Source organism: Colius striatus, chromosome W (genome assembly GCF_028858725.1).
Source record: "Colius striatus isolate bColStr4 chromosome W, bColStr4.1.hap1, whole genome shotgun sequence".
Classification (NCBI taxonomy): Eukaryota; Metazoa; Chordata; class Aves; order Coliiformes; family Coliidae; genus Colius; species Colius striatus.
The window spans coordinates 27,381,313-27,403,030 of NC_084789.1; the positions used below are offsets into that span (position 1 = coordinate 27,381,313).

At 44.3% G+C, this 21,718-nt stretch overlaps 1 pseudogene; it reads right to left on the minus strand.

Moving 5' to 3' along the window:
- Positions 1-20,111, minus strand: part of LOC133628405 (V-type proton ATPase 116 kDa subunit a 1-like) — a 30,414-nt pseudogene extending 10,303 nt beyond the window's left edge.
- Between the last annotated feature and the right edge of the window lie 1,607 nt (positions 20,112-21,718).

Here is a 21,718-nt window from a genome sequence, read left to right on the forward strand (position 1 = left end):
TCAGAGACCAACAATTCAGAAAAAAAAAAAAAAAAAAAAAAAAAAAATCAATCCATGCTGTGCTTGACAACAGTTGATAGTCTGTGGCAGACAGCAGTTACTCACCGTGCCTCTCCTGAGAGCAAACTAGATAGAATTGAGGTCAGCAACAGGACACCAGACTTCGGCAATCAAGCACTTGTGTCACATCGATGTTGCACAGGTTCATACTTTGATGAACCAGACACAGATGTTTTTAGCAGCTGCCTGCAAAATCCTTTGTTGATGATCCTCTGTTTGATTCAGCACCTTTCACAGAGAAGCAGAAAGAAGATGAGGCAAAAAATCACCGACCAAAACTCAAAGCATACAGAAGTGCACTGAGAAATCGGGCTGAACAGCAAGACAAGCTTTACCCACCAGAGGGTGGATGAATGAGCCCTCTTCCCCATCCCATGCACCAGACTGCCTACAATATATGCCTTAGCCACCAGATTAATTAGCTCTGCTAAAAGGTTTTAGGGCTTCATTCCAGGGATACTTTTTGACTACTTTCCTCCTCCAACTCCAAGGTCAGTGGATATTTCAAACAATGAACTGTTCAGATATCACAGAGAACATTTTTTTTTCCTCCACTCAGGTTAAAAGAGCAGAGAAGAGTTCTACAAGAGGTGTACACTGCCTTAAGAAAACATACAAATATTACAAAGAAACACTTTTTTACTGAAGGGAAAAAGAGAAAGTGTTTTCTACTGAGGGTGTTTTACAACTAGAACATATCTAACTCATGCCAAGTCAGATTTCCAGCCTGGAAAGTCTTAGACTTAAGGGAAAGTGAGGACACAGGGTACATGCAGCTTTGAATCCTACTGGCTAAATTGCTTCTGAGTTCTCATCTAATTTAACATTGCTAAACAGCTGCCCTACACAACTCCCAGATTCAGAGAGTTTCTCTATCAAATAAGCAATCCAAATCCACCATTCTTCCCTTTAGTTTCTGAACCTTTTCTTATTTTTTTCTCAAATCCTTTAAATTCTTCTGCACTATAACATAATGCCTTTCTTCCTTGAAGCAAGCATCAAATATTTCAGAACTAGCACTCAGTAGATTTATGTGCTGATTACTTTTTACCAACAGTCAGGCTGCTGCACAAGAATTTTAGTTGTAAAGCAGAAGATCTTCAGGACAGCACAAGGTGAAAATATGAAGATAGAAAAAAACAATAGCTAATTTAAAGTTGGCATCATTATCTCAACTAGGAAATAAGTTTAAATATTTTCAAAGTTCTTGCAGATGAAGCAGGCAATTTTACAGGCATGCTTTCAGAGCTGGAAAACATTGTATCTCCTTCCACATGCATATTCCTCTCTCCTCCCTGGTATGCAGTTTTCTGTTGATGCTGTACTTACATGTATATAATAAATTGCTCAGCTCTCCAGAAAGATCAAACCACCCTGCTATCCTAAACCCTGGCAAAGAAAACAACCAAGTAGTCTCCAAACATCTTTCTTGCACTGCTGATCCACTGGTCTCAAGCTACCTGGAGTTAAAAATATGGTAATCTAATAGGGCTAAAAATTCTCCCATTTTAACAGGATCCAGAAACATTTTCAACTATACTATTAAAGAAAAATAGGGCATTGACCCCAGTTATTTTACCATCTGAAGATCATCAATTCTGGTATTGACACCAGAAGCCGTTTCCTTCTACTCCTGTGATGTTTCTGGGCATGGGTAGAGGGAAGCACGGAATCTGAAAGACATGCAAGCCACCTTAGTAACAAAGATAGAAAGAAGATAAATCAGCCAAGGAAACAGACGGCTGAGCCCAAATACAGAAATAAAGCAAGCAGCACCTTAAGAGAAGTTTCTGATAAGCAAAGATTGTCAAGCAGTTTCAGTCTTTAAATCAAGTGGGTAGAGAAGTTTGCTTTAGGACAAAACAGAATCTAAATGCTTAAGAAAATAGAAGTGGGAGAAAATCCTCTGTTCCCTATACTGATAGTGTCTCAAAGGCACCATCACAAAGTTGATTAGCCATCCCAGTTCAGGGTGCTGCTATCATACCAGTGCAGCTGCTTCTAGGCCATTATTGGTCTCCCCAGTGAGAATATCACCCGCTGCCATATCAAGATGTATGTCCAAGAGTTAAACACTTGAACTTCCTTCTTTTTAGTCATTCTTTAGCAAAGCAGTCATCTACTTTGATCATTACAGGCTTGGGGAGTGGCTAGTTTGACTGTAAAATGTTTCAGCTATTTATGATACATTTTATTTGCTGTCAAAATACATAACTCCTACAGTCACTGTGAAATAAGGAGTTGAAAAATATTGATGTTAAGTCATGTCAATGTGCTTCAAATATCTGAGAGCTGCTGCCCAGTTGTAAAACTTTCATACCTTTCACATATCTTCTTGACTCTGTTCTTCAGCTGGTCACCTTGGAAGAAGATGATAAACACAGACTTGTGCACATAACCCCCCCTAGAACAGAAGAAAGAGTGCACTGTAAAAGCTCAGCTATTCACAAAAATTAGCATTCTTGCAAATTACAATGGAGTTCTGCTTTTCCTCCTCTGAATCTGGACATTACAGAGCTCATATCCACCCAGTACGTCAAGAATGTACCCTAACAACACCAAAACAATCACAAGGAAGGTGATTTTCTTAGCCTCAGTATAGAATACACCTATTGTATGTACTGAAGCAAAATATTCTAGATTATCTATTATTTACTTTATGTAATATAACAAACAAGAAAACCTAGAAAGATCCCCAGAAGAACAGAGGTATGATGAGATATTTATCAGCACTTACTGCAGTCAACTCACCTACAGAATCATGCAAAAAGCTAATAAGTGAATGAAAATAAGATGAAGCATAGTTTAACAACTATGCTCCTCCAGGGAGGGCAATGGCACATTCTTTGCAGAGCTGCTTTCATGCTGGTAGCCAGGTCCTCTTTCCTGCATTTGTTGACAAGTTATTCTACCTTACTTAGGAAATTTTAACATAATGTTTTGAGAATAATTCCATTAGGTGTAACCTCAATTTAAGGAAATGTTGAACAGTAAGAACAAAGTCTCTCCTAGCAGACAAAGAATTCAACAGGTCAACTACCAGTAGTTGGTGGGACAAGAGAACAAATCAGCCTTACACGAGAAATGGATAGTCAGTTTTCTGAGTTTCAACTCTTTTGTCTCTGTTCCAGTGCAGTCTACATACAGTTTTTCTTTTTATCAGTTAAGAGCAAGAGTTACAAAAGTTTGGGCATCATCCAGTGACTTTAGCAAAGGGGACAGTGAATGTAAAAACAGGCTCAATTTCAACATTTAGCAGTTATATGTGAAATAAAGCCAACAATTCTCAGGTGGATGATTAAAGTATTGATTAGTAAATTAAGAAAAAATGAAAAGTCCAAGTTCAAAGTAAAGGAGCTACAGATATTATACACTGCTGATGTCCAACAGAGCCTCTCAGGGAGGATTACTACTTATTCAGAGCTGTATATAGGAGTTGCACTTGTAGATTGTGCCAGAGAAGCAACTAAGTCCCACTGTTGTCCAAATTCTAAGTTGTTTCCCCCCCTTTCAACAGCATTTATCATCATCCTGCTATTTTTTGTTTTAATAAAATGACAAAGTGTTTGTCACTAAAGCCTCAGAGGCTGCAAGTAGGGATGGAAGCAAAAGGATGCAAGACAAATGTTTGCCTACATGAAGCTTGTTCATGGGTAAAGGCTTAGATCTATAGATCTTACATCCTGTTACACATCTGAGACTTTTGCTGCTGTAAGCAACAGCTCCTTTTACCATTACGGGATCCTCCAGGGGGTTTTCGATCTCCACCTGCTGCAGGAAGACATTCCCTCAGCACACTTATCACAGCATTTGCTTGAACATGGGGATGCACTCATGGTTGACCATACCAGCCACAAACCTGTCAAGAGGACATCACACACCTAAAGCTCTGCACCTAAAAGAATCCATAGCCCAACAGTCAAAACACTGATGGCAACTGGAGTTTCATATTGGATGGAAAGCCATAAAAATCTTGGGTTAAAACCAGTTCTTTATGCAAAATGAAAGGACATCTGAAGCAGAAAGGACCTGTAGAAGCAGCTCAACCTAGATCAGGTCACATAGGAACATGTCCAGGTGGGTCTTGAATACCTCCAAGGAAGGAGACTCCACAACCCCTCTGGGCAGCCTGTTCCAGTCATCCTCACAGTAAAATAGCCTTTTCTTATATTTAAATGGAACTTTTTGTGTTCCAGCTTCATCTCATTACCCCTTGTCCTGTTGCTAGATACAATAGAAAAAAAGGGATGCCCCAACCCTATAACACCCACCATTTAGATATTTGTAAATATTAATTAAGATCCCCCCTCAGTCTCCTCTTTTCTAGACTAAACAGCTCCAGATCCCACAGCCTTTCCTCATATTAAAGATGTTCCAGTTCCCTGATCATCTTGGTGGCCCTGCACTGGACTCTCTCCAGAAGTTCTCTGTCCCTCTTGTGCTGAGGAGCCCAGAACTGGACACAGGACTCCAGATGAGGCCTCACCAGGGCAGAGTAGAGGGGGAACAGAACCTCTTCGGAGAACATTCTTCTTGATGCATCCCAGGATGCCATTGGCCTTGTTGGCCACAAGGGCACATTGCTGGCTCATGGTTAGTTTATTATCAATCAGGACTCCCAGGTCTCTCTCTGCAGAGCTGCTCTTCAGCAGTTCAACCCCTAGCCTGTACTGGTGCGTGGGGTTGTTCCTTCCCAGGTGCAGGACTCTGCACTTGTCCTTGTTGAACCTCATGAGGTTCCTCTCTGCCCAACTCTCAAGCCGGTCAAGATCCCGCTGAATGGCAGCACAATGGGTAATGGGTATAAACTGGAACACAGATTTACAAGAAACAACTAGTATAATTTTTTTTGTGCAGAGAGAAGTGGTGAAGCACAAATACAAACTGGGAAATAAATGTACATAGGACAAGAACAGAGAGCAACAGCTGGTTTTAGATCAGCCTTCATCTGCTTGATGTGCCAGTCTGGAAATTTCCACAACTGCTGTGGATTCCTCAGGCTGAACATAATCTCACAATCCTAAAAGCAGATAAAAGAGAACACAAAGTGCTTTTACCCAAGTCGTAGTGGGGCACCTCTTCCCATCTCATTCGGTTCCAGGAGCGAAGAGGATTCCTCCAATAGGTCTGGATCTGCCATCTGCTGATGATGCAATTCAGCCTGAATTCACAAATCAATTAATATCTAATGAAACTAGTTAGTGGCATGCAGGGAATGAGAAACCAGGAGACAGTTTGGGGAGACAAAAAAAGTAAAGAAAAAGAACAAACATAAGACAGCAGAAAAAGGAATTAGATGACAAAAGACAGCAAGAATCACACGAGGAAGGAGAAAACAAGAGGAAAAGTAGAATGGCTCAGTAAAGATTCCATACAAAAAAGGCCTGAAGATTGCTGCAACAGAACAACAGGACTGTGGTATATATCAAGTCTGAAGAAAGGCAGAATTCAAACAAAAAAATTATCAACTTTTAAGTACAAGTGATGTTCCCAAGAACTGTTTCAATGTCCCAAAACAGTGACACCCTTTACTCTTATCTTTCCCTAGATCTTCAATAGGGAAGAATGTGAAGGTAGATGCTGATTCCCTCTTGCACTACTTGTGCATTTTCTGCACATTAAAAAAAAGACACAAAAGGCGTTTCTAAGAGGTGTCTGATAAATTACACTTGCATGTAGAGCAGTCTGGGACCTTGTTCTATGCCATAAGAACAATGCTCAGGTAAGTCTTCCACAGTTTAACTGACCTTAGGGCAGCTTGCAACTTCCCAAGGCTGTAACTCCACCACCAGTCATGCAAGAACTGTACATCCTATATGTGCCAGCCTTCTGCCAAACTCCAAAGCAAAGGCAATACTGATACCTCATTTCCTTCAGAATTACATGCCAAGAGTTTGATTGACTCCATGTCACTTGCCACATCAGCATAGATACAGGGTCAGAATCAGTAACAAAACCTAGAAGTACTGGATGGTAATTCTCTTTACTGGCTTTACGAAGTTCTCCTCCAGGAAAAGCACACAATACTTCCAGTCTAAAAACCTGCCTACTGATTAAATTTTTAATTAAAAATATTTATCCTTATTGACTTTATGTATGATTGCCAGGCACATAAGATGCATTGCTTGGGGCAGTCTGAGGACACTACTCATTTTTTTACTAGTTAGGCATTAAAGTAGGATGCAGGTTTATACTGTCCTTCAGTATACTAACTTCGCAGGCTAAAATCCTTAGGAACATAGCTTGTGTATCAGCAATTTGGGTCAGAAAGGATGCTCAAATCACATCCTCTTGGGTGTAGCAACATCAGCTCTGGTTCTGAAAGGATAACTAAAGCAGCCTTATAAGATAGAATGGAAAATAAAAATTGAGAGACTACGTGAAAATGAAAGAGCTATGCAGCTGCAATGCAGAAAACACAAGGCTCTAGGAAATTTACTTTTGAGCAAGAGTTTTCACCAGCAGCATGTGAAATATTATAGTTATGGTGTAGTACTTTTTACTACATCCTTCAGGATTGCAAAACACTCAAGCACTTGCACATCAGTAATTAGAATGCAGACCTTTAATTGTTAAACATTTAAAAATTACTTATTGCTTACTCCTATCAGTACCTTTAATCTCAAGACCTAAAAAAGGTTCATTTTCCCTCCTCTTGATTAAATCTTGGCTCTGGATCACCACACCCAATGCCATACAATTTAAGCCCCTTCCACATCACAAACAGAACAAGAATCAATTTTCACAAGAACTAAAAGGGATCCATTCCACCATCTAACTTGTTAACCCAGACCCCAGACAAAAATGACAAATGCAAAACAAACAGAAGAAAGCAGATATTGGGAAGAGTCAGAGACAGGAGACTGCATGCCATTAACCATTACTTTTCCAGTCTTCTTTTATGTTCACACTCTAGGCAAAACTTTCAGAGAAATCTCTCCAACTCATAATGTTCTTCATAAGCAAAGACAAGAAGACTGAGAAAAAAAGCATAATTATCAACATGCAATGCACAGGAGCTTTCCAGAGACAAAGACATATCCTCATGGAGGTAGAGTCAGTGCCCATCTATTAGTAAAACACACTGATATTTATACATTAGTACAGAATTCAGGTGATAGTAACATAACATTTATTGGTTACATCTGCAAAGCAATATGCTACTCGGCACAAGCTAATTGGTTAATTGTTAAAGCTCACACTCTTAGTTTAAGCAAAATCTCAGTACAGCTGTGGTTAAAAATATCCTGCTTTTACTTCTTAGCTGCTCACTGTTTTCGGGCAATCTCCTCCTGGCATATGCCCAAGGTCAAGCTGACCTGGCTATCTGTGGGAAAGCTTGTATTGTGCAAACATGCTTCTAACAAAACTCCATATCCTGTATTAGAAAGAAATTTCACTACAATTCCCCCTTTTTCTTTTTGCACAATCCATGCTTCATTGGTTATTTGCAAAATTAGTTTCTTTACGCAAGAAAGCACACAGCTAAATACACATAACCCTACAATTATTAGGATCAATATAAGCAATCCAGTTTTCAATAAACTTTGTATCCATCCTTCAAGGCCCATCCAGGACATTAAACCATCTAGGCTAAAAAATCCCACATCTTGCTTGATATTAGAAGTGTGCTCCATAAGTTGGTGTATTTGTGAATTGCTTTTGAATGATCATTTAGATTCATACAACACATGCTTTCAAAGTCTTCACAACCACGACCATGAGCTAAAAGCAAAAAATCTATAGCAGCTCTCTTTTGCGAAGTTGCATGTCTAATACTACTTACATCACTAATCAAGCCTTCTAATGTTATTGAGGTTTGATTACTTTGTTTGCATCCTAATTTGCGTAGCTGAGTTAATGAAGCAGATACTCCTACATCTGGAGCAAATATACTAGTTGCTATTATTGCTGAGGGAGACCAAAGGTAACATGGTCATCACATTCGCTAGTAAATGCATGCACAAATTGTTTTGGACAACGATGTTTCCAAATCATTGTGTGATTAGGCATCAAGATCATCAGTTGTCCCAAACTGCACGGTTACCCTTGTGATCTCAAGGCTATTCCAGGCCATGCCTGGTCCCCATAAATCAGAAAAAGTCCCTTTGGTAACTGTATAGGCACAAGACTAGACCTAGATCTTTTTGGTGAAGTATAATTGCACCAAGATGTCGTGTTCTTATACACACCCAGGACGTGATCCACATTCTGTCTCAACTTCTTTTTTTTTTTATTGGTATGCCGGTAAAATTAAACATAACACAAAAATGCATTTTTATAGATCCCAATAATTCTAACTCCTGTGGTTCTGTTGTCATTGTTGGCAACCATGAAATGATCAAATCCCAGCTGTCAACTTTGCCATTACCCTTAACTAAGGGATTTGTTTTTAGTGCATTTGGTACAGGCCATTGTGCCACATCTAATGGAACTCCCACCAAACAGGTAGAAAAAGGATTTTTACCGTGTCACTGACTGCTCAATGCCAAAATGTTGTGTTCTTTCAAGTTCCATTCCTGACACCTAAAACACCTTAGAAAGTTTCCACTGTAAGAAAACCACTATTCATCATCACATTTATAGCAAAATGCATAACATCACGACCAACAGTTTTTACACTCTTTGAGGCAACGGACTGAGGATGGAAAGGATGAGCCCAGCGGTCCATGAGGGCTGGGGCCGGTGGTGTCGGTGCGCGGGGTGAGGGGACACTCCGGAGACACTGAACGGGCGCGGGAAGCGGCTGCGCGGCGGCGGCTGCGGATGGAAGGGGCGGGGGGGGTCTGGCTCACTCCGTGCCGTCCCCGGCGGCGGCGGCGCAGCCGGTACTACTCTCTCCTGTGTTTTCATTTTCTTTGTATCCCCTCGCGTGCCCGATGTCTAACATGGGGTCGCGCCCCCCCACTCTCCCCTGATCACCCTGCGCCGCACCCCCGCCCGACTCCGCCCGCTCGGCATTCCCCGTCCGCTTCCTCTGCAACTCGTCCCAGGGGTAACCCGGCGGGCGGGGCTCGACTGGGAAGCAGCTCTCCCGCGGGGCCTCTGCTCCGGAGCACCTTCGGCTCCCTGAGTTTGTAAAAACTCTTGTGTAGAGGAGAGCTTTTTTGTTGTTGTTTTTTTGTGGGTTTTGTTTTGTTTGTTTGTTTGTTTGTTTTCCTCGCAGCACGCTCCGCTCAACGACGGGCTGCGCCGGGCTGGCTGTCAGCGGCGACGGGCTGTGTCTCGATGGTGTCTTGTCGCTCCAATTTCTTTAATACTTCCTGCAGGAGCTTGTCCGTTCCCCTGTCTATCTCCTTCGGCCTCGGTGCAACGGCCAACGCCTGGGCTGCAGCCATGGCCACACGCTGTTCTGCTTGCATTTCTTTTAAAGTATTTATCACGTCTCTCCAAACGAGACCTAGATCTTTACTGATCTTACTGTTGTCCTTATCACCACTAATAGTGGCTTCCCAGAGAAGATTTCCAATTTCTCGCCACTCCGATATACTAAATAGAAGTTGTGGTTCCTTTAGGTATAACTAGTAGGGGAGCAATAGTATATGCTGTAATCATTATTTCACCAGTAAAATCAGCATCGATAACCCCCGATAATACAATCAATCCCCCAGTCCCAGTAGATGATCTCCCCAACAGTAATGCACCTGTTAAGTCTTTACTCTCAGTTATAGGTCCGTTAACCCCTGTTGGTATTTTTACCACTCAGTTATCAGTGAGCGTGACATCTATTGTTGTTGCCAGATTGATTCCCAAACTCCCTCTGGTAGCTGGGAACTGTAGCTGTTGGTTGAAACGGGATCTGGGAGCTGGAGGCTGTAGTAGCTGGACGAAACAGGGGCCGCAATTCATATCTGAGCGCGGCGGGTTCTCACGCTCTACTTTTGCTTTTTTCCCATTCTGCAAACGATACCATCATGATTATACTTCTGGCAACGATCACACCAAACTGCTACTGTGCATGCTCTTTTAAAATGTCCTTTTCCTCCACAAGGATAACAGAATCTGGAGGGAATCAGGGCCAAATTATTGTCTTGTCTTCTTTGGTATGTTGGTCTGTCTAATTTTTGGACGACTGCGGCAAGGAGATCAGTAGATGGGTGCATGGCTGCTGCAAATACTGAGGCTAATTTTTCCCTTGTTGATTCTGTGTTGCTCGGTCCATCATTTCTATCATAGTCACAAGTTTGGCAGATCTAGGCAAAGTTGCAGATATTTGCCTAGCTTTAGGATTGTCTTTTTCAAAGGCCAGCATTTTAAACATAGTCTGTTTTGCTGCTTCCTTCATATCCCCTTTGGCACCAATGGCTTCAGAAAGCCAGTTAATAAAATGAGCATAATTCTCCGTTAGGCCCTGCTTAATGCTAGTAAATGATGGAGTGGGGTTTTCGTCTGGGACCCCATAAAAAGCCTGATGAGCTGTTAAAGCTGAGAGATGGAAAAGGCTCATCGGGTAGTTTACTTGCATAGTCATATTTGAAAAAGGACGACTCCCAGTGATCATTTCTGGCTGAAGCCCATACATAAGGTCATTTGGGTCCCTTGGCCTAGCAGCTTCAAGCTCTGCCAGCCTATTCCATTCCTTGAGCCACATGATATATTGGGCTGTCGTTAAAAATAGCTTTGCCAGGTTTTGAGAGTCTTTAGGAGAGTTCAGATCAGCAATGTAAATCCAATCTAAAGCAGCCCGAGCAGCCTCAGATCTTAACCCATTCTTTTGAATTGTCTCTTTTACTTGATGCAAAACTTTCCACTCATGCTGCTCATAGTGTGGTCCGGCAGTCCCTTGCACCACCAGGCATGCTATTACTCCTGCCGTGTGCCAATCTCCCTCGACTATCGTGTCGCAAATTGTCCCCGACCACCGTTTAAAAGATTCTGGTCTCAGGGCTTCAGATTGCATTGTCTCCAGTGGGGGGGCAGGCAGTTCTGCAGAGGAATGGTTTTGACCCATCTCTGTTAACATTTGTTGAATGGATCTTTCAGATGAATTTTTCGGTAAGGATTTTTCAACATTTGATACAGACACCTCCATGCATCACTCCAAAGTTTGCAACAATTCTCTAACTTGCTTAATCATTTCAGAAACATTTTTCTCTAATTCTGACTCACTATCATTATCTGGAAGTGGGATCGTCTCCGGAGAGAGAGCCGGGGCCGGTTGCATGGGTGGAGTCGGAACCCGGAGAGCTGGGGCCAGCTGCACAGATGGGGGGGCGGCTGCACGGGTGAACTGGCTCTGGTGGCTTACAGGTGGGTCCACCTTGAATGGTCTCAATTTGCTGAATTTTTGGATCAGACTCTATCACAGACTTAATTGTTTCCAAGGGGTCAGTAAAAACTTTTTCTTGGGTCGAATCTTGTACCACCAACTCCTTCACCAATAGACAAGTCTGACCCTTTATCCCTTTAATTGGGCGTGACTGATTAGTTCCGAAAAACATTCCGAGCCGACTGGTTTTTGGCCGCACTGCCTGTTCACCCATATCAGTCTGATCAGACCCAGATAGTGCCTGCATAGCAACCTTTGCAACCTGCAATTCTGTTTTCATCTGTTTTAAGGTATTAATAATTGTCCGCCATGTATCCCCAAGAGAACTGCAATCCATATCTTTCCCCGAGATAGTGTGATCCCACATTTCATTCTCGACCAGGTGCCATTCATCTGTCATAAAAAGCAGCGTGGGATCTTTAAAGAAACCCTGCTCCCTAGCCCATTTAACGAGCTTTGCCACTGCCTTTTCGACAACTACTTCCCCTCTCTTAGAGAGTATACGAAGCAGCAACGTTTGTGCCGCTGAATATTCATCTTCCATTTTTCCATGACACAGACAGGGGGAAGGTAGCGACCCTTCCTACCTAGGTCAGACGTCCACTGGTACCGAGCTCCTCTGTCCAGCTCCCCTTCAGCCTTCCTCTGTGGTGCAGCCGTGGAATCAACAGGCTGTTCACATCCGTCCACGTTTAAGAGATTCGCATTCAAGCACTGTCCTGGTCCCTGTTCGGGCAGTCCACGTCCCTGTTCGGGCGCCAATTGATGTGCGGGAGCTTTCCAGAGTCAAAGACGTATGTATCCTCATGGAGGTAGAGTCAGTGCTCATTTATTAGTAATACACACTGATATTTATACATTAGTACAGAATTCAGGTGATAGTAACATAACATTTATTGGTTACATCTGCAAAGCAATATGCTACTCGGCACAAGCTAATTGGTTAATTGTTAAAGCTCACACTCTTAGTTTAAGCAAAATCTCAGTACAGCTGTGGTTAAAAATATCCTGCTTTTACTTCTTCTCAGCTGCTCACTGTTTTCAGGCAATCTCCTCCTGGCATGCACCCAAGGTCAAGCTGACCTGGCTATCTGTGGGAAAGCTTGGATTGTGCAAACATGCTTCTAACAAAACTCCATATCCTGTATTAGAAAGAAATTTCACTACAAACATGGTATGTTGAAACAAGGAATGGCTACTTGGACTAGAATGGTCATACAAAGGATAAGTGAAAAGAATTTTGCCATCCTCCCTCCCCCAGACACAAACTCTGGAGAGTGGAGCAAATACCAAGTACCAAGTAATTTGGATAGTATGCCATTTCTTGTGCAACTTCATACTATGAATAACACAGTTTTAAGTTACTGAAGTCTTCAAGTGTTGAAGGCACTGTGCAAATGACAGCATGAAGAAATGAAGCATTCACCACTTTGAGATAATAATAATAACTGCACAAGGCTCAAAAATCCTGGACTAGTCGGGATTTCTCACACACTGTTTACTGTGAGAACTGAAAGAGTTTTAAGTTTCTAACACTTCTGTCTTACTGAACTTCACACATGAGCTGTTCAGTTTGCTTTCATATGCAGCAGTACATGTTATTTGTTGTATTTTGGTTTATTATTACAGAAAACAGTTATCAAATAGGAGCAGGAACCTATCTAAACTTTCTGTTACTGGTTCCTTTAGGTCTGACATGAGTTGTTCCTTTGTGCAGGTCACCTGAAGTAGACTGTTTAGAAAATGGATTTTGTTCTTCAAATTTAGTACAATCATACTGTACTTGAAGAAAAGCAGTAGGCAGCTCTCACCAGAGAGGTCAGTAATTAATAAAGAAGCGCACAGCACCAGCCATACTTGGTTTTACTCAGTACTCAGAACAAGCAGGCACCTTCATGCAGCTAAGTAACAGATTATAAGGTTAATGCTGTTTTGTCCAAGGTGACACTTGTAAGTTAATGTTCAACACTCAAGGACAAGGGGTTTTTTTATACCAAAACCAATCCCATCACCAATCAACCATTATACTAGCAGCAGTATCTATGTTAGCAGTGACTAAGACTTGTGCTGGCACAGGAACAACCTTAATGCCTGAACAGGCAGCATCTCTGTGCCAAGAACCCAAAAAACTAAATTGTTAGATAAAAGCATTGGCATCTGCAGCCAAAGATGTGTTTCTGGGGATCTGGTGCCACCTGCTCAAGAGCAGGAACGTAAGGAGTATACACCCCAGGATGTTTCACGGTCCTATCCACAAGATCAAGGAGAGAATATGAGCAAGTGGGATAGGCCACCTACCCCATCTACTCCAAGGACACCCACTCCAAGATCACCCACTCCAAAAGCACAGGCACAGGAGTTGCGGAGAGGAATGGTTAAAAGAAATAACTCTCCTTAGAGGAATGCCGCTCCAGTTTCCAGTGAGCAACCCCCTAGACAACACAGGAGGGTTGATTTCAATTTTGATTCCCTCGAGGGGACCTCTGGTGTCTCCTGGGAAAGAGTAAATTATGACTATGATGACCAGTATTAGGGGGGCCCTGCCTCCAGCGGGTGGAGGAAAGGGATAATCAGGTTTATTGGACTGTGTGGATTCGTTGGCCTGGCACATCAGATCCACAAGAATATAAGGCTTTAGTGGACACCGGTGCACAATGTACTCTGATGCCATCAAATTTTAAAGGGACAGAATCCATTTGTATTTCTGGAGTGACAGGGGGATCTCAACGGCTATCTGTATTAGAAGCTGAAGTGAGTCTGACTGGGACCAACTGGCACAAGCATCCCATTGCAACAGGCCCCAAAGCTCCATGCATCTTAGGCATAGATTATCTTAAGAGAGGATATTTTAAGGACCCAAAAGGGTACCAGTGGGCTTTCGGTGTGGTTGCAGTGGAGGCAGAAGAGATTGAACAATTATCCAGCATGCCCAGCCTTTCAGAGGACCCTTCTGTTGTGGTTCTGTTGTGCTGAAGGTTGAGGAGCAACAGGTACCAATTGCAACCACAACAGTGCACCATTGGCAATACCGCACCAACAGAGACTCTGTGATTCCCATTCATAAGTTGATTCGCCAATTGGAGAGCCAAGGGGTGATCAGCAAAACTCGCTCACCCTTTAACAGCCCTATATGGCTGGTACAAAAGTCTACTGGAAAGTGGAGACTGACAGTAGACTATCGTGGCCTGAATGAAGTCACACTGCCGCTGAGCGCAGCTGTGCCAGACATGTTGGAACTCCAATATGAATTGGAGTCCAAGGCAGCCAAATGATATGCCACCATTGATATTGCTGATGTATTCTTCTCAATCCCTTTAGCAAAAGAGTGCAGGCCTCAATTTGCTTTCACTTGGAGAGGGGTGCAGTATACTTGGAATCGACTGCCCCAGGGGTGGAAACACAGCCCCACCATTTGCCATGGACTGATCCAGGCCACGCTGGAGGAGGATGAGGCCCCAGAACATCTGCAATACATTGATGATATTGTGGTGTGGGGTGACTCAGCAGTGGAAGTCCTTGATAAAGGAAAGAAAATAATTCAAATCCTTCTAAAGTCTGGCTTTGCCATTAAACAAAGTAAAGTTAAAGGGCCTGCATGGGAGATCCAGTTTTTAGGAGTAAAATGGCAGGATGAACGTTGTAATATCCCAATAGAGGTGATAAACAAGATTGCAGCCATGTCTCCACTAACTAACAAAAAGGAAACACAAGCTTTCCTAGGTGTTGTGGGTTTTTGGAGAATGCACATTCCAAATTACAGTATGACTGTGAGTCCCCTCTACCGTGTGACACGGAAGAAGAATGATTTTGAATGGGATCCTGAACAGCAACAAAGTTTTGAACAAATTAAACAGGAGATTGTTCATACAATGGCGCTTGGGCCAGTCCGGACAGGACCAGATGTTAAAAATGTGCTCTACATTGCAGATAGGGAGAATGGCCCTACTCGGAGTCTTTGGCAAAGAGCACCTGGGGATACTCAAGGTCGATTCCTCAGTTTCTGGAATCGGGCATACAGAGGATCCGAGGCCCGATATACTCCAACCGAGAAGGAGATAGTGGCAGCATATGAAGGAGTTCAAGCTGCCTCAGAAGTGATTGGCAAAGAAACGCAACTCTTCCTAGCACCTCGACTGCCAGTGCTGGGCTGGATGTTCAAAGGGAGGGCATTCCCCATGCATCATGCAACTGACGCTACATGGAGTAAATGGATCGCACTGATCACACAACAAGCTCGCAGAGGGAAGTCTAGCCACCCTAAAATTTTGGAGGTGATCACAAACTGTCCAGAGTGCGAAGATGGTGAAATATCACCAGAGAAGGTGACAAGGCCCCATCATATGATGAACTGCCAGAAGATGAGAAGCAGTATGTCTGGTTTACCGATGGATCCTGCTGCCTTGTGGGAAGGCATCGGAGATGGAAGGCAGCTCTATGGAGTCCCCTATGCAAAATTTCAGAAGCTACAGAAGGAGAGGGTGAATCCAGTCAGTTTGCAGAAGTAAAAGCCATCCAATTGGCTTTAGACATTGCTGAATGGGAAAAATGGCCAAGGATCTACCTCTACACTGATTCGTGGATGGTGGCAAACTCTCTGTGGGGATGACTACAGCAATGGAGACAGAACAACTGGCAACAATGGGGCAAACCCATCTGGGCTGCTCCACTATGGCAGGACATTGCTGCTCAAGTGGAGAAACTAGTTGTGAAGGTGCGCCATGTAGATGCTCACATACCCAAAAAGTGGGCCACGGAAGAACATCTGCATAACCAGCAAGTTGACAAGGCTGCTAAGATTTCACAGATAGATCTGGATTGGCAACACAAGGGGGAGTTATTTTTAGCACGATGGGCCCATGATACCTCAGGTCATCAAGGAAGAGATGCTACCTATAAATGGACTTGTGATCGAGGGGTGGACTTAACCTTGGACATTATTGCACAGGTTATCCATGAGTGTGAGACGTGCTACAATTAAACAAGCAAAACGGTTGAAGCCCATATGGTATGAAGGGTGATGGCAGAAATATAAATATGGAGAGGCCTGGCAGATTGATTACATCACACTGCCACAGACACGCCAAGGAAAATGCTATGTGCTCACAATGGTGGAGGCAACCACAGTGTTGCCACTACCGGCAACATCACTAGGCCTCCCGCATGGATCACTCAGCACACCGACCACTGAGGGGACAAGATCACTGCATACTCAGTATGGATGATGCTTTATTCCAGCTTTATTGCTTGCTCCATATGCTTTTATCTGCCAAGACAAGCATCTCCATTCACTCCACCCCCTGCCTGCCTCTTCTGTAATCTCTACCTCTTGCGAGATCTTCCGGACACCTACAACATCTCCCCCTCCCTAAGCTCGATGACTCCAGCATCCTGTGGCACGGGCTGATACATAACGTGTCTGCCCAGCACACATGCTAGTCAATTGCAGGAAGATATAAACAGATGCTGGTCGTGTTCCACTTCACTGCCCAATCTCACCAATAGTTGAGTGACCCCAGCTGGATCTGCGTCACGGTGAGCGCTCCAAAGAACATGCCAACCTGCAAAAGAGACTCAGTAGACTGTTAGACTCGTATTTCTGGTCATATTCGTTTTGCTGGGACTCACTGCTGGATTCCCTCCTTTTTTTACACAAGCATACCCTCAGCCCAGGCATCTAAGCCTCCATCCTGACTCCCATTCCCTAACGTCGATTTGCCGTAATTTGACTGCCTGTAATTTATCTACTGCTACCGGTTCTTGCTCCCTAAAGTGTGCTTGCTCTGGTATGGGTCCTGATCCTCGAACAAAATGGTTAAGGACGTAAAGACAGTGCATTAAAATACCGTGTTGCCTATCGGGGGAATTCTATGTCCTATGCTCTCCCCCTCCCTAAGATGGCTGAACTGTACTTTAAGAGTAGTGTGAGTGCATTCAACGATTGCCTGTCCCTGGCTATTGCAAGGGATTCCGTGCAGCAATTTAATCTGCCAAGTTCGACAGAATCCTTGTGTCACATGGGAGGTGTAACAAGGCCCATTGCCAGTTTTGATTTGTTCGGGACATCCTAGGACGGCTATACATTGTAGCCAGTGCCTGATCCCGTGGCACGCTGTAGCTCGGCGCATGGGGGTAGCTAGTATGTAGCCACTGCAGGTGTCAATGGTGACATGCAGGTGATGGTTGGGGCAAAAGGGCTCATAAATTTGTGACATCCGTTTGCCAGATCTGATTCGGGAGCAACCCTCGGAGATTAACTCCGGCTTCCCATGGTGGTGCTGAAGCACATTGAGGGCAAGCAGCAACTATCTGCTTTGCCACTTGGAGAGGGATCTTGGTCTGATGATGTAGAGCCCACGCTCCACAATGCAAAAAGGCGTGTAGCTGTCTGGCCGCTGGGAAATCCTCCTGGGTGGAGATAGACCATACACACGTCGCTGCTTCGTTCGCCTTTTGGTTACCTTCGGTGAAAGCCCCTGGAATATTGGTGTGACTGTTGATGTGTACAATAGAGCAGGGGGCAGCACGAGTTTGTAAAGCATTTAATATGAGGTCTGCTATACCGGTGGAGGCACAAATGGCTCGTGCACGTTGTTGAACTAGTTCAGCGAGGAATCTTGAGTCAGTGGTGACATTGAGGGGTGTTGAATGTCATGCCTCCAGGGCAAGGGCGACAGCCTTGGCCTCTAGATATGGCACCATTTTGTTGCATCAGTATGCAAGATTTTCTCCCATCTATCTCCCTGTTTCCACACCACTGCCGCTGTGTTGATCTTTGATGAGGCATCTGTAAAGACAGTGGGGCCTTCCACTGGTGCCGTAGACAACTGCACGTCAGCTATGCACTGCACGTTCCACAGCAAGTGCAACAGCAGCTGTTCTATCAGGCCAAAGAGCTGGCCGGTAAAATCTGCTAAGGCATTTTGAAGCTCCCACTCCATCTGAAACATCTTTTTCCATTGTGCAACTGAAATAGGCAACATAAGGACGGTTGGGTCCATTCCCAACAGTTGCCATGCACGCTGTCTTACCCGTCTAATCATGGCTGCGCATACTCGAGTCCAAAATGGTGTGGCCATCTTTTTGTGGCTCTGATAGATCCACTGCAGGACGGTGAGATGACAACTACCATCAAGTTGCCCCAGGAAATCGTGCTCTCCTTGTGGAACCAAAAGGATAGCGGTGACCAATGGCTGACCTGGTTGCCATCTGGTCAAGGCATGACTCTGCACATGGTCTGTAATGTTCGCCAGTAATGCTTTCTGGAGGTCAGACTGTGTTCTTGAGGCTTGTGCTACTGGCTCGCCTCTGAGAAGTGGATAAAATATCTGCATCTCATCCTGGGTGATCAGTACAAATGATCACAGCCACTGTAGGGTCCCCACTAACTGTTGTGCCTGTTGTAGCGTAGTCATCTGGTCAATTACCAAAAATTTCTGTGCTCTCACTTGCCTTTTTGTGATAAGCGTCCCTAAATATTTTATCCTGCTACCCCACTGGTGTAGGTTATGTAAAGATAGGAGTTATTTGAGTTTATGGAATGTTAGTAATTATATAAATATATATTGTAAGTAATAAAGTTAGCTTTGGCCTTTAGGTTTGTTGTGTCAGTATGGAAAAGCACTGAGGACAGTGGAAAATTACAACATGCAGAAGTAAGCACAAAAGTACAGGAATTTGTGGTTACAGATAAGAACATTCTGTTTAGTAACAGGATCTTAGGACCCTGTTAGGTAAACTTTGAAACTTATCTAGTCTTGTGACACAACAATCTCTTGGCAGAATCGTATGTTTTTTATTAGCCTATTAGGAGCTCAGCTTTTGCAATTGTACCAATTAGCAAGTGACATGTTGGCCTTAAGAATATATAAATATGTTGCCTGTATTCAATAAAGTGGACACTTTGCTTGTATCAAGTTGCGTCTCCGTCTCTCAATCGCGGCAACTGGGTCTTACTACGTTCAATAATAAGTCCATGGTTAGCTAATTCCTCCACTATTTCCTGGTGGAGTTGGCGGAGCTCGTCGTCACTGGGCAAGCTCAACAAGATATCATCCATATAGTAGACTATTTTCGCGTGTAACCATTTTATGACGAATGGGTCGTAGGGCAGTGCCGACTGCCAATTGGCACAATGTTGGTGAGTTTTTCATGCCTTGGGGTAGCACAGTCCACTGATATCTATATGTCGGCTCTTCATGATTCACCGAGGGGACGATAAAGGCAAAACGCTGTCTGTCACTTTTTGCAATGGGAATAGAGAAAAAAAAGTCCTTTATGTCAACAACACAGATGTCCCATCCCTCTGGGACCATACTGTGAAGGGGTAACCCCAATTGAAGCGGACTCATGTCCTGAAGCTGTGCATTCACAGCACGAAAGTCTTGCAACATGCGCCTCTTACCTGATTTCTTTTGAATCACAAAGACAGGTGCGTTCCAGGGTCTTGTAGAGGGTTCAAGGTGGCCTGTCTGAAGTTCTTGGGTCACGATATTGATCAAGGCCACCCGCTTTTCTGCAGGCAGTGGCTACTGTTCCTCCCATATTGGCGTACCAATCAACCAAATCATGGGAGACGGGTGGCGAACAGCGGCCACTAGACAAAATCCGTGGTTAATGAAATTCCCATCTGGTCCAAGGAATCATGCCCCAGAATGATGAAAGGCTTTATGATGATTACCGGCATGAAAATGGCCTGGAGTATGGCACCAGAAGCCTCTTGATGTTCAATTCGTACTGGAGCTGTGCTTCTTTTCGTCACTCTCGCCCCTCCAATTCCTTGCATGGCCGTTCCAGGCCACGGTGGCCATGCATGGGGCTATATGTGCGCAGGTATGACAGTAATGTCTGCCCCGGTATCCAAGTGTGCCTTGACTGCAATTGTTTATGGACTTTGCTTTGCGGTATATGTGATCAATACGTATAGCTCTGGCTGGTAATGAAGAGACATGAGCAGGTTTATTGAGGGACTGTGGGCTCCCATTGAGCTTCTGGCCATGCCACCTGTTGGACCCACATTGTAGCATGGACTGGATATTGTGGTGACCTCTGCGGAGGGGTAGCCTGGACGTTGTTATGACGAATGGGTCGTAGGGCAGCACTGACTGCCAATTGGCACAATGTTGGTGAGTTTTTCATGCCTTGGGGTAGCACAGTCTGCTGATATCTATGTGTCGGCTCTTAAAATCTCGCCCCCTCAGGGCCGTCTGTTGTTGTGGAGTCATCCACTGGCCCTCCCCCATTAACTGTTCGATGGTTACCCCGTGCAGATGATGCTGGGGATTGCCTTGCGCTTCTGTACATATAGTCTGATTTATGGTGCGCCACTCTTCCTTCCATAACAAAAATAAGGGCCCTGATAGAATAGCCTTCGCTAACTGTGTGCAATCATGTGGCAACATAGGCTGCTGGAAGACACATTCCATTATCACCAGGGACTCTGGACTGCTAAGTCCGTGTGTCTTTACTGTCCCATGCAGCTCCTTCACAACCTTTGTTTCTAGGGGAGTCCATTCATATCTGCCCCCTGTTGCCACTACCGGCAACACCATCAGGCCTCCCGCATGGATCACTCAGCCCACCCCGCTGAGGGGACAAGGATCACCACACACTCAGCATGGATGATACCTTATTACAACCCCTTGTGTAAACACCATGTGTCTTTATCTGCTAACACAAGCACCTCCTCTCCCTCCACCCTGTGCCCACCTCTTCTGTACCATCCACCTCTTGTGTTACAACCCGAGATCTTCTGGACGCCTACAACATCTCCCCCTCCCTGAGCTTGATGACTCCAGTGTCCTGTGGCACAGGCTGATACATAATGTGTCTGCCCAGCACATGTGCTAGATGAGCCAATTGCGAAAAGATATAAACAGGTGCTGGTCGTGTTCCACTTCACTGCCCAATCTTGCTAATAGTTGAGTGACCCCAGCTGGATCTGCGTCGCGGCGAGTACTCCAAAGAACACGTCAATCTGCAAGAGACTCAGTAGACCATTAGACTTATATCTCTGGTTGTATTCGTTTTGCCGGGATCCACTGCTGGGTTCCCTCCTTTTCTACACAAGCATACCCTCGGCCCAAGCATCTGAGCTTCCCATGCTCTCCCCCTCCCTAAGACGGTTGAGCTGTAGCATGAGCATGTTCAATGATCGCCTGTCCCTGGCTGTTGTGAGGGATACTGTGTACCAATTTGATCTGCCAGGTTCGACAGAATTCCTGTGTCACATGGGAGGTGTAACAAGGCCCATTGTCAGTTTTGATTTGTGCAGGACATCCTAGGACACGGCTATACGTTATAGCCAGTGCCTAATCACGTGGCGTGCTGTGGCTCGACGCATGGGGGTAGCTCCCATCTGTCTCCCTGTTTCCACACCAGTGCCACTGTGTT